At 35.2% G+C, this 13,604-nt stretch overlaps 1 long non-coding RNA gene across 2 annotated transcripts; it reads left to right on the top strand.

Annotated features, from left to right (window-relative positions):
- The first annotated feature begins 642 nt into the window (after nt 1-642).
- LOC106666458 lies at nt 643-5,796 on the top strand. Of its 2 annotated transcripts, XR_001340430.2 has the most exons (5): nt 643-721; nt 2,084-2,383; nt 4,807-4,989; nt 5,053-5,499; nt 5,573-5,791. It is a non-coding gene; the product is annotated as an uncharacterized LOC106666458 (long non-coding RNA). The 2 variants fall into 2 exon arrangements; XR_001340429.2 differs by lacking the exon at nt 643-721 and having other exon boundaries at nt 2,041-2,383; nt 5,573-5,796.
- Nucleotides 5,797-13,604: the final 7,808 nt, after the last annotated feature.

Raw genomic sequence — 13,604 nt, 5'->3', positions numbered from 1 at the left:
CAGGGCAAAAGGTTCTCTATTTCAAAAGTTTCCCACCAACCCTCAAAATCACCGTTATTGGCTTTTAATCTTGGCCTATCCTGTTTCTATTTGTTAAATCGGTTTATCTACATTGTACTTTTTACATCATCTTCGATAGAACGGTTCAATAGATCGAATTTAAACTCATATTATATTTGCATGGGGATTAATTATCACCGGTACTCAGCAATATTTTTTATTGGCATATAATTCATTTATAATTCATTCATATGTCTTTCATGAAAAAAATTAATATAAATTGCTACAAATTTACGATTATACGAATTTTCAGTTATTTTCCCTAACTTACTCGTTAAATTGATAATAAATAAGAGTTTAAAAAAATGTTGGACAACTAGGTCAAACCGAAATTCCAACTTGTGATCTTGCCAGAATTAATTTCCTCCAACATTTATTTCAATAATATTTATTATTGCCGAATATTTTTTAATATTTCTAGTTCACCTTATTACATTTTACCTGTATAGGATATAAACGATTAAAAATTTATTTATTTACCAAAAAATTGAGTAGTTTCAAGTATGTTGTTTTTAATTTCAAAATTTCACACAAAAAACTGTACAATTAAAACGTAGGCAAAACTTCCGGCTGGTCTCCGTATAAAAAATGAAATCCAAAATTTCTAACAACAAAATTTGAAAGTTCAAAGTCAAGTTAAAGGAGAGGATACCTAAAAATGGTAAACAATCAAAAATTTAGTATTGTTTGTAATAAATAATTGTCAATTAGAATATTTTTTATATGCATTTACAGTTTAGTGGTAAATTGGCCAAGCTACTTCTTTCAATTAATTATTCTTTCTATGTATTGGTTGAGATGAAAAAGTCAGTGTCACGAGCGGGATTCGAACCCACGACCTAAGGCTCAATACGCCCCTGCTCTAACTACTTGAGCGATCATGACTTCGATCCACTCGGACATTCGCACTTCCCATCTTAACCTACATTTCGAATTTTCCCTCCTTTCTGCCGAAGGTCGTGGGTTCGAATCTCACTCGTGACACTGTCTTTATCTCAACCAAGACCTTACATAGGATATGTTTTTTTTTTTAAATATATTTTACCTTTACAGCCTTGAATTAGATTACAAGTAACAATGAGAGCATAAAATAAAATAAATAAACAAGTCTGGAGAAATTATCCATTGGTAGTACTCCTGTGGATCCTAGAATAGTAGTAGTAGGTTTGTATCACTATCCTTGGAAAGAAAATCCTAGGCCATTGTCAATTTAGTCGGCGAGGAAATTTGGAATTCGTCGGGATGACGGTTTTTGTATCTGAGGATTTATGTTGGTTGGGTGGTTCATATGAAATTGGCGATAACAGGACTGGATTACATCTTGGACAAGAGGAATATTTAGGCCTGTACGTGTAGTTTCTTTGGACCCATAAAAGGATTTTTCTGAGGATTATGGGCTGGCCTCTTTGGATGTGGAGGAAATTATAATGTCTGACAGAACACTGCCCTAAGGTACACCGGATTCCACAATAAAAGTGGAAGATCGGATAAAGACAAACCACCAAAGATGGTATAATAGCCCCATATGATGATAGTAGCAATAATAATAAGTTGGTTTCTGAGTGGATCGAAGTCGCGATAGCTCAAGTGGAAGAGCAGCGGCGTATTAAGCCGAAGATCGTAGGTTCGAATCCCGCTCGTGACACTCACTATTTTATTACCTTACATAAAAATTAATTAATTGAAAGAAGTTATTGGTCAATCGGACCACGAAATATAATGGATTTAGTAGGAATAATGTCCAATGTTTTGTCATATGGAAACATTACAATCTTTAAGCCACCCATTTTTAAAAAATCGTTGACCTATTCGTCAAAACTTAATATCTCGATTCTATTCTGTTAAAAATAAACGTATGTTTGTTGAAAGGAGAGTTTGTCTCTGGTGGCAAAATTAAGCCATGCAGTACAAACATCAATGGGATAATCAGCTTTACAACAACACAAAAAGATAAACAGCTGTTTTAGAACGGTTAATTCCTTTTATTGTGAGCCTGGTCAGGTAAAGCGTAACGTTTGTTTAGGCGAGGCGTTTTCATCGGGGAGACGTCGGAATCATTAAATCACAAGGATAATCCCCGTGTCACCAGACGGCCGAGTGTTGCCAACTGCTTCTTCCTGGTCCAACACAAATGTTTGCCCAATAAATATGCTCCGGGGCCGGATGAGGCTCATAGATTTATGCACTGGCTGGGTATCGGGGAGGAAGCAGAGTTTTGACTTCTAACCCGGGCTTCTGATATCGTCGAAAGTACTAATTTACGACTGAAACAGCCCTTTTTCAAACGTTTCTGACACAGATGGTGATGCCTATGAACCATTAGGTAATAAAAAAAAATTTTTTGTACAAAATATGTGATCACTTTAATAAGATGGTACCACACTTTGGAATAACACTTCTCCTAAGAATTATTTATTCAATTAATATTCACTTATATAATTATTATTATTTATACGTAACTCACATTCTAGAAATAATTCGAAAATATCAGTAATAACATAGAATTCTTATTGTGTGGTTTATAAAACAAAAAACTTGACCACCTCTAAAAATACCATATTGAAAATTTATTATTTCGTGCTTGATCAGCAAAAAAATTTTACGATACAACCTGAAAGCAAAATACTATAAATATTATTATACATTTTACATTAATAAAATTCAACAAAAGCTTTAAGCCAGTCTGAAAGGACCAATCTCCTGTTTTGACTAAACTCTCGGCACTTTCAATACAACACGCAAGAATGGCAGAATTGCACAGAAGACAAACACTTTGAGTCCTGAAGATGATCTCAATAAAGATCGAAACGTTGGCACGATAAAGAAAATGTTTTTCTGAAACCTCCATCACACCAGACCGCATCTCACGATTTCTGAATAATTATCGATTAACAGTCACTAATCACCACACATTTTTGCCTAAACATTCAAAATTTGACTGGCTTAAAAAAAAATCAAATTATATTTCTAAGCAATAGTTATACAAAGTCCCGAGGATCTGCCAGAAAATCATGGTAATAAGATGAAATCATACCTTGAAGTAGCACCTTCTCCCAAGTATCATTTATTCAATTAATATTTAGTTATATAATTATTATTATTTATATTTAGCTCACAGCCGATAAATAATTTGAAAATACAAGTATTAACAGAGAATTCTTATTGCGGTTTATTTAAAAAAAAATTTTTACCACCTTTAAAAATTCATTATTTCTTTCTTCATCAGTAAAAAAATATTACGAGAAAACTTCACAGCATAAAATCCGAGGCTCTGCCAAAAAATCATGGTAATATGATCATACTGTGAAGTAGCACCTTCTTCCAAGTAACATCTATTCAATTAATATTTACTTATATAATTATTATTTTTATATGTAACTCACTGCCTATAAATAATTTAAAAATATAAGTAATAACAGAGAATTATTTTTGTGGGTTATTTAAAAAAAATATCTAGACGTCGATTAAAAATACCAAATTGAAAATTCATTAGTTCTTTCTTGATTAGTAAAAAAAATATTACGAGAAAACTTCACAGCATAAAGTCCGAGGATCTGCCAAAAAATCATGGTAATAAGATAAACTCATACTTTGAAGTAGCACCTTCTCCCAAGTAACATCTATTCAATTAATATTTACTTATATAATTATTATTATTTATATGTAACTCGCTGCCTATAAATAATTAGAAAAAATAAGTAATAACAGAGAATTCTTTTTATGGGTTATTTAAAAAAAAATATCTAGACGTCGATTAAAAATACCAAATTGAAAATTCATTAGTTCTTTCTTGATTAGATTTTGAACGGTAAAATCAACCTGGAATGTTAAAGAACGTGGTTCAAATGTGTAATTTTATCGCGTGCAGGGGAAGAATGAACTGTAATAAAAAATAATAAAATACTAAAAAAAAGGCGAAACTCGCAACAAATGTTCAAAGTGTTCGTTTTCTTTATGTATGTTGAAAAACAGTAATTTTTTGAAATTTATCAAAAGTTTCTCCTTTTTTAAAATTCTTCGTGTTATGTTGAATTAATAGATACATCGGCGTTTGATAAGATGAAAAATAACTCCTTCTTATCACAAATTTAATGCTGAATTCAAAAATGTGGTTAAACATTGGAACATTTGATTTAGATCTGGAAAAAATGCCATTTTATGACTTAAAATCAGGATTTTTTGAAAAAACTTCATAACATTCAACCTGATTGAGATAGAACAGTTCGGTTGGCTGTGTCTTGAAAAAATGCCAATGACAATTTAATGCAGAATTCAAAAATGTGGTTAAAAATTGGAACATTTGCTTTAGATCTTGACAAAATACCATTTTATGACTTAAAATCAGGATTTTTTGAAAAACTTCATAACATTCAACCTGATTGAGATAGAACAGTTCGGTTGGCTGTGTCTTGAAAAAATGCCAATGGAAATTTAATTCAGAATTCAAAAATGTTTTTAAAAATTAGAACATATACTTTAGATTTTGACAAAATGCCATTTTATTACAAAGATTTTTTACGATCAGGATTGTTTGTAAAACTTCATTAATTTCCGACCGGATTGAGATAGAACAGCCCGGTTAGTTGCATTTTATTTTATTTAGAATGTGCTCCAGCCCATTTTTTTCGGGTTTATGCTTGACCACCCTGTATAATGGAAATATATATTTTTATGAAGCATAAAAAGAAATCAACACTTTTTTTTATAACTCGCAGAGCTCATCAGTGAATAATGTGATTTCTTTAGGGTATAACCTGGAAATAAATACATATTAAGAGCTATAGTAACGGACTGCGGAGCGTTGAAACTTGGACGATCAGAAAGGCGGACAAAGTACGATCCGGAAAGCGGAAGCTGCTGGAACAGTGAGCGGTGGAGTGGCTCAAGTAGCAAACGGGGTGAAGTCACTTGTCAAGTTTCTGCGTGGTGGTAAAGACAAAATTCAAAATTAAACGAGATCGCTGAAAAGTTGGTAATAGGCCTTTTTTTCAGAGAGGTTCGTCGCTCGGTCAAATAAAGTAAGTTATCTCTTTTGATCAGCTCGTTTTGGGTGGCTAAAACACAATTCGACTCTCAACGTAAACACGTCAACGGAATTTGATTCAATCGTCGTAATTGCCACAATAACGACTCGATTGTTACCTGGGTCTCCAGCTAAAGAAACGTGTCGCCGTCGACGGGAGGCCAGTTTCAAACGGCGCTTTTGAGGTTTGAGAAGGACAACGGACGACAACAAAACGAATCCATTGTGGCCGGATTGACTTGTTTCCTTGGGCCAACTGCGGAAACGCAACAGTTACGGCATTGATGACACCCCGGACAATGAGCCCGTGCTCCTGCGACACCTGGAACCTGCCCGGATGACACACCTGCCTGGAAAAACCGATGAACGAGTCAGATGGAAGAACCTGAAAAGGGGGATCTGACCAAAATTAAACTGTAACATTTTTCAATCTTTATAATCTGCATGTCGTACAGATTATTATTTATATGCATTGTTCGGTTGATCCAGGAGTTTGGCCTGCTACAGCGGCGAAAATGGTGCAACTTTTCCAGTATATCTAATCTAGTAAATCCAATCAACCAATACGTAAGTATAAGAGGGATCTGATATAAAAGACATGCGAGAAATATTTTTCTTATGTGTCAACTTAGCGACCTTTTCCACATTTATCAACTTTAATTATTTTTTATCAAGTTACTCCATTAATTATAAACAATTTTGGTGTGATTTAATTTCAAAAAAATTGTGTATATTTGAGTTTTACGTATTTTCTTAATGCAGGAATAAAAAACTTATTTTTAGTCGGTAGTTTGGTTGTTTCTGATCATTTTGGTCTGACTACCTTAGCTGCTTATATCCCTGACCCACCACAAAACACGGAAAAAAGCCGAAACTTGTCTGACAAGCCAAAACTGCGAAAATGAACCATCATGAAGAAATCAATAAACACTATACAAAATTAGTTCAATGAAGAGCAATTTCTTTTGTTTCATTTTTATTTATATGGCTTTAATTGGGCTTTTAATGAATGATTGGACTTCTCAGGCAGACCATTCGCTCTTATAATCTTTCAAACGTGTTTCGACGTCTTGCCATCGTTTGTGGTGCGTCAGGGTGAGACAGGCTTACCCAAAAGCCGAAACAAATCTTACAGACCAAAATAACAACAATAATTGAATTCTCATAAAAAATTATTTAATAGTTCATTAGATTATTCTTCAAAATAAAAAATCTTACTACGACCCACATATAAACAGAGTTAGTTCAATTTTCATTTGGTTCTTTAATGAAAAAATGGAGTTCTTAGGAGGATGGGCGTACCATATATTCACTGTTTTACTCTGTAGATGCGTTTTGGCTTCTCGCCATCTTCAGAAGTGGCCTTGTATGTCTCAAGGATAAGACTAAAAACGACCGGGTAACGACTATAGGTTCATCATTCCACAAACCTCAAGATGAAATCTCACAATTATACACTTAAGCCCCAAATTTATCGAATCTTGTCATCTTCAGTGATCTCTATGGTGCCTATTTAGACAAACAAATCTGTATATAAGATTGTAAAATAGTTGGCGATGATTTATATCGTTTAGCTGCAATGGAAGGTTTTTCGAGTCTTACATCCAAAGAATCCGGTGAAAAAATGGAGTCTGTCAGGGATATAAGCCTGGCTGGGCGAGGAACTAACCCTGGCCAAAAGCAGACAAAAACATCGACGATAAGAATTCCAGGACGATCGGAAATGACCCAACTATGGGTTCATCACCAATCGAAAAATGTCACAGGTTATTTACAGATTGTCGCTACTTTTACTTTTATGTTATGGACAAGGTTCGGCTTTTTGCCATCTTAAATGGTTGGTTATTTTTTCGCCTTATAACCATTCAAACAAAACATTCCTAAAGACAAAACCCACCAAAAAAAACAAAACACCGGATAAGACAAAAAAATCAAATTACAATAACAGTACAAACATGCATTGTTGAGTAGAAACCACTACTGAAGTAAAAAACAGACAATTTTAGAGAATTAGCATGTACTAATATTGACAGATAATGTTTTACAATATACTGATATACTTTCTATTCTAAATAAAAATAGTTAACAATATAAAAATAAGTTACAAAAAATGTCTTATTGGACGAAAAACACTAGCTTTTCTGTTTTTCTATGTTTGGAGTGAATTAGAAGTTGTTCACTCATTTAGGAACAATTCACATTATTGTTGATTATTTTTATTCCATTTGCACTGTTGGCAATATGGAAAAAACAGTAAATTCAATTTTATAGTTCATACAGGGTGTTCTTTGTTGTGGGTTCATTACACTCAAGTGGCATTTCCTATCTACTGAAGATGATGAAAACCTGATTCGCATATGACATAATACAACCAGGATAGGCTGACCAAAAGTTATAGAAAAAGACCAACATACAGGTTCGTCACCCAATAAACCTCAAGACGAAATCTCATCTTCATCCATAAAAAGGCCAAATTTGTCGAATGTTACACTCTTGAGCTGTTATGTGAAAGAAGGAAATCTTATTTGGTCAAGGATGTGTACAGGGTGGGGCAGGACATTGTTAAAAGTCAGGCCTGAAGGAACAAAAAAGCGAGAATAGGCAAAAAAAATGATAAGAAAAGATCAATGTACAGGTTCATCACCCCACAAACCTCTAGATAATAAATAATCGTGGAATCCGTAATCTCATCGTGGAACAAAAAGACCAAATTTGGCCAATGTTGTCATCTTCAGTGGTTGATCTATGTGACAGTATAGTATAGGTAGACTGAAAAGGTCATAAATTAGGAAACCACTAGGTTACTTATGCCTTTTCCTTTATTTAAACTTTCAAATAATGGAAGATGGAATATCTGTATTCACACATCAAATAATAATATTTATGTGACAACTTACAGATGTTGTCTTTTTTTAGACCATATGCCCCTTGGGTGACCTGGACGGTCACTGCATAGGCTTAAACATATTCACTATTTTTCGTGGTCCGCTTGACCAATTAAAAAATTCAATTTAGACCAATTGAAAAATGGCAAAAAGGAGGAAAAATTCAAAAGGTGGGGATGAGATGGGAAGTTAGTGCACGAGTGGATCGAAGTCACGATAGCTCAAGTGGTAGAGCTGCGGCGTATCTAGCCGAAGGTCATGGGTTCGAATCCCGCTCGTGACACTGACTTTTTTATCTCAACTAAAAACCTTAATTACTTAAACATATTTTGTAATACTCTTGTGATTAGGATTTTTTCATAATTTAAATTGCCAAATGAGGAAAGATTTATCTAGTCAGGCCTAGTCTAGGCTAGGCCAAAGTGCAATTAGATCTATTTTATATTATATTCCCATTATGTTCGATATGAACTCATAAATGTTCTGGATCGTCTAGTCAGAGGTGTTGCTGACATGAATTTTTGAACCGTAGAATTTGATAGTATACTTTTCTTTTGAGATTTCGGAAGAGTGGAAAAAACAAGTATTGAGTTCCCAGATGAGAGGCGCGTGCTGGGTCCGCCTCTTTTGTTTACCATCCCTGTAACGGGACGTGTGCAGTGCCGTTCGTTAGTCGTAACACAGTTCCATTTACAGATGCGGCTATCGGCGGGCCTCCCGCTGGCACATTGTCCCACCTCGGCCTCTCATTAACAAAACCCTAGGCCCACGTACGGGGATAACGAGCTCTGTTTACTCTCGTTTACAAAATAATGAGTATTCAAACCCGGGGGTGCCCCATACTGCGCCGACGGCCGACCCCCAACCCTTTTAGCGTCTCATTCGTTACTCTGTCCGTCCATAAAAGTGTAATCGAACAAAAAGGACCCTTGTTTTTTCTATCTCGTACAATTACTTCGCTTCCCCGTTATAAAAGGAACTAACACTTGGAAAAAAAGAAAAACTGAAAATCAGTGTGGATAGAAAAGAACAGAAACCTGTTGAGAATGACAATGAAAAATATTCATGTAGGATGTAAGAATTATGCGCGGAAAATAAAACAGAAAGAAAAAGAAAAACAGAGAGGGAGAGGGAAGGCGATAGAGAAAGAGAGAGAGAGTGAGAAAAAATTACTGAAAAAACGTAGAAAGGAATAGTGTGAAAAAGTGGTGAGCTAGCAACGGATAAATTATGATGGAAAGAGATTAAGAGAGAAAGAGAGAGAGAGAGTGAGTGAGAGAGAGGAAGAGAGAGAGAGACCGAGTGAATGCTACTGAAAAAAAGTAGAAGGACCTAGTGTGAAAGTGCATTGCGATTGCAACAGAAAACATAACATGTAAAATAAAGAATAAAAGAGAAGAACTAAGAAAATAATGTGTGGTGATTAGTGACCGTTAATCGTTATTTATTTAGAAATCGTGAGATGCGGTCTGGTGTGATGTAGGTTTCAGAAAAACATTTTCTTTATCATGCCAACATTTCGATCTTTATTGAGATCATCTTCAGAGCCTGGGATCTATAAACATTGTCCAAATTTTACAAATATATGTAGGATGTGAAAAAAAAAGAATTTATACAATGCTATTTTTTTTTCACATCCTACATGTATTTGTAAAATTTGGACAATGTTTATAGATCCCAGGCCCTGAAGATGATCTCAATAAAGATCGAAACGTTGGCACGATAAAGAAAATGTTTTTCTGAAACCTACATCACACCAGACCGCATCTCACGATNAGAGAAAGAGTGAGATAGCAACAGTAAACAACATGTAAAAAGAGAGAGAGAGAGAGAGAGAGAGAGAGAGAGAGAGAGAGAGAGAGAGAGAGAGAGAGAGGGAGAGAGAGAGAGAGGGGGGAAAGAAAAAGATTGAGAGTGTTACAGAGAAAAAGTAGAAAGACAGTGTGGAAAGTGCATTGAGATATTGAGACGGCGACAAAAAAATTAAGATGGAAAAAGTAGAAAAAACTAGAAAGACCTAGCATAAAACTGCATTTAGATAGCAATAATAAACTTAACATGTGAAGTAACAGAGAAAGAGAGGCAGCGAGAGAGAGAGAGAGAATGAGAGGGAGAGAGAAAAAGAAAAAGAGTGCCAGTGTCACCGAGAAAAAGTAGATAAAAAGATAACAATTAGAAAGGGAATGTGTGAAAATGCATTGAGATAAATAAATTAAAATGGAAAATAAGAGATAGGGGAGGGAGAGAGGAAGAGGATACGAGAGAATGATAATATAGGATCATAGTGGGTGTCGTATGTCTAGATGGAGAGAGGTTATAGTAGACTCTTAACAAGTCTGTACAACTATTATGATTTTTAGACAATACGCTAATTAAATATTAAAGTATTTGTTGTATCCTGCAAATGTGTATTTTGACATTACACTTTTTGAATAAAAGGACATGTTTCCCTTAACAAATATTAACTGAACTATAATCGAAATGTCTCGTCAATGAGGGAGAAAGGTTATAAGGAGGACTTCTTTGATCCTGTTCTCGGCTTGCCTGAGTCGACAGGGTCCGGTTAAGGGCCTCCTCCTGTTTCAGGGCCAATAATTGGAGAAACAGAAGGGAACACTCGATGTAACGAGGAGGAGAGGGTTGGTCAGCACTAACGACCCTTAGGTCTCTCTTCTATCTCTCCTCTTTCACCTACTCTTCCTCTCCTCGTGTTCTTCGGTTATTATCCGAAGGATTTCTTTAAGAGGACCTTTACGGACAATTTCACAACCTCCCGAGGGGCCGGGTGGTTATTTTTCGTCCGTTTGATTGAGGAAACATTTTCCTGCAAACTCGGTAACAAAGGGTGAAAGGTGACCGATGAGTTTTACATCTTCAAATAACCCACAAAGACAAACATCTACTAAAAACAATAGATAATAACTAATGGGTTGGAAATTTGTGAAAGACAGTGAACACCTTGTCGAAAAAATCTCTTGATTTGATTAAACTTTATGCGGATGTGTGATTCCATTATCAATAGGCCATATGAGGCTCACTCAATATATTCGACACAAAGTACAGGTGGAATAAGTATTATTCAGGATAGCACTTGGATCTTTCTGCTCTCATCATCTCGTCAGAACTCGTGGTTCTATACAGGGTGTTCGGCTGCTCGAGTTACAAACTTTGCCAGTAGATTCTACAATCAAAATGGAACCAAAAAATCCAAATTAACTATGGTCCGAATCTCAACAGTTTCAGAGTTATTCCACTTTTTCTGATTTTGTAAGATTTCACGACCTTGCTTCAAATAAACAATGATAATTCCAAAACTAAAAGGTTTTGGACAAATCGGTTGATACCATTGGAAATTACATTAAATTTCCTATAATATTTGATCAATAGTAAATTTGTAAACGTTCGTGAAATAAGTATTTTAATAGCGACAACTTTGAAAAAAAAAATTTCAAAGTTGAAAAAATTCCAAACTACTATTTCCAAACCTAGAGACCAGCAAATTTAAGAAAACGTACTCCATTTAATGTCCTTTTTAGTGGTTAATTTCCTTTTTCAAAGATGAAGAAATTGATGGAGGAAGCAAAAATCCATGACTGACGGATAGATAAGGTGGAAAATTAAAAAAAAAACGAGGAAATTTTGAATGAATTTATTAAACTTGTTAATTCGGGTTCGAAACCAAAATAGTGCAAGTGTTTACTTATTTACCCACACGACTACAAATTTGAAAGAATTATTGTATACAAATAATAATAATACATTGCGGAGGGTGGAGAGTATTTCGAATCAAAATTAAAAACTTTTAGTAAATTCGTTCAAAATTTCCATAAGCTTTTTATTTTTTAGAAAAACTAACTAAAAAAGCATTTTTATTGGCCATGGTAACCAAAGGATATTGTTGTCGCCAATGTCTGTCAAGCCTCGCACACGGGTTTGGACTTAACTACGATGAAGTCTTTAGTTGTCCGAATAATGGCCATTATTTCTGAAATTGAAGAAAGGTTGATGTCCGTTTTGATAAATATGCAATGTAAATAAAATGTTAAATGTTCTTTCATTCCTCTCCATGCTAACGCGAGTCCATTGAATACAAAAAGTGACCATCTCCTTCCTACTAAACTTAACCTCTACTATACATTATTTCACGTTGTTAGAAAACATTAAAGAACTTGGCTCTCTTTCTTCCTCGGAAAAACGGTCCGAGAGCTAGCGTATCAAAGCATTTTTAAGCAGAGAACAGCAATGATGTACCAGTTCATGGATGGATTTCTTCGAATTTATCCTTGAAGACTGCGGGGTGATGGTACTGTGCAGTTTGAACTTTTCTGATAATTTACGTTCGAATCGCTGGTTTGGTAGGTCAAATGGTAGGAGTCTACAGACGAATTTTTAAACTCTTTACTACGTCAATAACCTCAAAATCAAAATATTAGATCCGTGCCTACTTCATAAAACCCGAACCAAGGAGGCTTCAGTAGCCGCAACGGTCCATGGCGACTCATCACTAAGATCAAAGACCCAGGTTCGAATGCAGGGTCGCTGGATTGCACACTTACACATTCTAATTTTGTGTTCTACTCATTAAATTCACTAGTTTTCGCAGTCCGCTTGACCAATTAATATATTTCAATTAATTAAGGTTTTTAGTTTAGATAAAAAAGTCAGTGTCACGGGGTGCGGGTTCAGTAACCCAGGAAGCCTGTGCCAAAGTAGAGGTTGGCAGGGAAAAGCAAAGGGGTAAGGAAGGATAGGGAAAATAATGGGAATTTGGCCTCCATCATTGATAACCCCAAGGCACCAGGGTTGGTGGACGGACTTTGCCTGGGCCCACAAAGAAGGTGTCCCTGTGGGTAGAACACAAAACACAATTTTTTTCCAAAGTCAAAGATCCAACACCACTAGCCAACAAATCAGATGTAATTTATAAAATAGCATAAATTGTCCCGCCATATTGGAATCGCATCACAATTTCTCAACAAAACACGTCATATCTATGATTCGATTAATCATTAATTATTTACATTTTCGTTTATCATTTAAAAAAACAAATTCCAATCAATATATGTTTGCAATTTTTCCAGAACTTGATGGCCCGAATAAAGGTCGAAACGTTGGCAAAAACATTAAAAAGGGTTTTTTCTAAAATTCATCTAACCTGATCTAACCTAACCGCTCTTCACTACTTCAAACATTTATTGAACAACCAGTCGCTAAACAACACACAGACTTCATACTGTTTAGCACAACTGTAATATAGAATAATAAAGCTAACTTATTAAATAATTACAATTAATTAAGGTTTTTAGTTGAGATGAAAAAAAGTTAATGGCACGAGCGGGATTCGAACCCACGATCTTCGGCTTGATACGACGCTGCTCTACCACTTGAGCAATCGTGACCTCGATCCACTCGGACACCAACTTCCCATCTCAACCCCACCTTTTGAATTTTCCCTCCTTTTTGCCATTTTTCATTTGTGTTCTACGTTTTTGGGTATTTTTTCATTTACTTTATTTAGGATGTGTTGGAATTAATCAGACTTACAAGCTTTTTATCTGTTTACGTAAAAGATCGATTTTTTTTATCATCGGGACCCCGAGGGTTCATATAACCTCGCAATCGAAATACCATTGGCA

Source organism: Cimex lectularius, unplaced genomic scaffold, assembly GCF_000648675.2.
Source record: "Cimex lectularius strain Harlan isolate CLEC.00 unplaced genomic scaffold, Clec_2.1 scaffold363, whole genome shotgun sequence".
Taxonomy (NCBI): Eukaryota; Metazoa; Arthropoda; class Insecta; order Hemiptera; family Cimicidae; genus Cimex; species Cimex lectularius.
The sequence above is the reverse complement of the archived record's forward strand: the minus strand, read 5'-3'. Positions and strand labels throughout refer to the sequence as shown.